This window comes from Ovis canadensis, chromosome 11 (genome assembly GCF_042477335.2).
Source record: "Ovis canadensis isolate MfBH-ARS-UI-01 breed Bighorn chromosome 11, ARS-UI_OviCan_v2, whole genome shotgun sequence".
NCBI classification, from domain to species: Eukaryota; Metazoa; Chordata; class Mammalia; order Artiodactyla; family Bovidae; genus Ovis; species Ovis canadensis.
The window spans coordinates 17,293,275-17,295,162 of record NC_091255.1 but is presented as its reverse complement, the minus strand read 5'-3'; the positions used below and the strand labels follow the sequence as shown (position 1 = coordinate 17,295,162).

At 45.4% G+C, this 1,888-nt stretch overlaps 1 pseudogene; it reads right to left on the bottom strand.

Annotated features, from left to right (window-relative positions):
* Positions 1-730: 730 nt before the first annotated feature.
* LOC138414837 (olfactory receptor 4D1-like) lies at positions 731-1,663 on the bottom strand (annotated as a pseudogene).
* Positions 1,664-1,888: the final 225 nt, after the last annotated feature.

The following is a 1,888-nucleotide window of genomic DNA, read 5'->3' as shown; positions in this document are numbered from 1 at the left end:
ACAAGACAGATAAGCCTGTTTACAGGGCAGGTATAGAGACACAGACATGTGGACACAGTGGTGGAGGGGGCAGAAGAGCTGGGAGAGCAGAACTGACATAAATACACTATTGTGTGTAAAACAGGTGGCTAGTGTGAAGCAGCTGTGTAGCACAGGGAGCTCAGCTCAGTGCTCTGTGACCTAGAGGGTTGGGATGGGAGTAGGTAGGAGGGGGTTTCAAGAGGGAGGGGATATAAAAATCCAACTAATGTTTTGGCCAGCCCAATATGACTAAAGTCCTAATGGAGGCTCCAAAAAAAAAAAAAGTGTTGAGCATTCATCACATATATTCATCCATAGATGAGGAGATCTCTAAGTTTTCCCTTGTGATTATTTGAGACTCTGAGTTTCAAATTCCATCCATACCTCCTGCCTCAAAACTTGGAGTCAGAGGAACCATCTCCTGGCCAAGCTCTGCCCCTCACTTGCTCTTCATTGTTGAGCAAGTCACTTCTCTCCTAGTTTTCTGGCTTGTTAAACTGTTTAATACGATAACAACATATTCACTGTCAGTTTTGTGAGAATGAGACAAAAGTACAGAAGTGCCTAACATAATGTCTGACACAGGAGTAGGGACATAGAAATATTAGTTTAATCTCAACTGCCGCATTCCATAAAGACTTTCCTCCACTTCTTACATGGGGAAACAAAGGTTCAGAGAGATTTGTCATTTAAATTACCTATTTTAAGCTCACTCCTTGCTGGAAATCACTAGGCACTTGCCTAATCTCTTCATGGCTGCCTTCATCTCCTGGTTCCTCAGGGTGTAAATGATGAAGTTGAGCACAGGAGTCAAGACCCTGTAGCTGATGGATGCAGCCTTGTCCATGGAGAAGGGAGTGAAGGGTTGGGCATAGATATAGACACAGGGAATAAAGCTCAGAGACATGACAATGATGTGGATGGTGCAGGTGGAAGCTGCCTTCCTCCTCACCTGCCCTGAGTGGGACCTCAGCATCACCAGGACGACAGTGTAAGAGATCAGAAGGAGCAAGAACCAGATGAGGACCAGCATCCCACTGTTGGAGATCATAAGGAACTCCAGGAGGAAGGTATCTGTGCAGGCAAGTCTCAGCACTTGTGGAATGTCACAGTAGAAGTTATCTAGGATGTTGGGTCCACAGAAAGGCAATGGGAGCATCAGAGCCAGCTGGACAATGGAGTAGACAAAGCCCCCTACCCAGGCAGCCACCTCTAGACCCACACACATTTGAGTGTTCATGATGGTGACATAATGGAGGGGCCGGGAGATGGCTATGTAGTGGTCATAGGCTAACACTGGGAGGAAGAAGACAGTCCCACCACCCAGAAAGGGGAAGAAGATCTGGGTCATGCAGCCCTGGTAGGAGATGGTCTTGGTGTCATGCAAGAAGTCCACCAGCATCTTTGGGAAAGTGACTGTAGAATAGCAGATATCTATGACAGACTGATTTCAGAGAAGAAAATACATGGTTATGTGGAGCTGAGAGTCAATAGTCACTGTGACCATGATGAGGAGGGTTCCCACAATGGTGATGACATAGACAAATGGGAACACCACAAACAGGAATTTCTGGAACTCCTCCATCTGTAAGAACCCCAAGAGGACAAACTCTGACACCTGTATGATGTTCTATGTTTCCATGGGACCTTCCCCACATGCCTAGAGAGAAACCATGCAAAATGAAAACCATAATAATTCAATCATTCTCCTGTGGAAAGTAAGGATTGAGTTGATCAAAGTCACTGTTGAGTACCACTCCCAAGTGGAACTTTGAAGAGCCTCCCAAGGAGATAAATATATATCTCAAGGCTTTCACACTCATCTCCCTAACCACACCCTACATTGTATTACAAGCATTAATACATT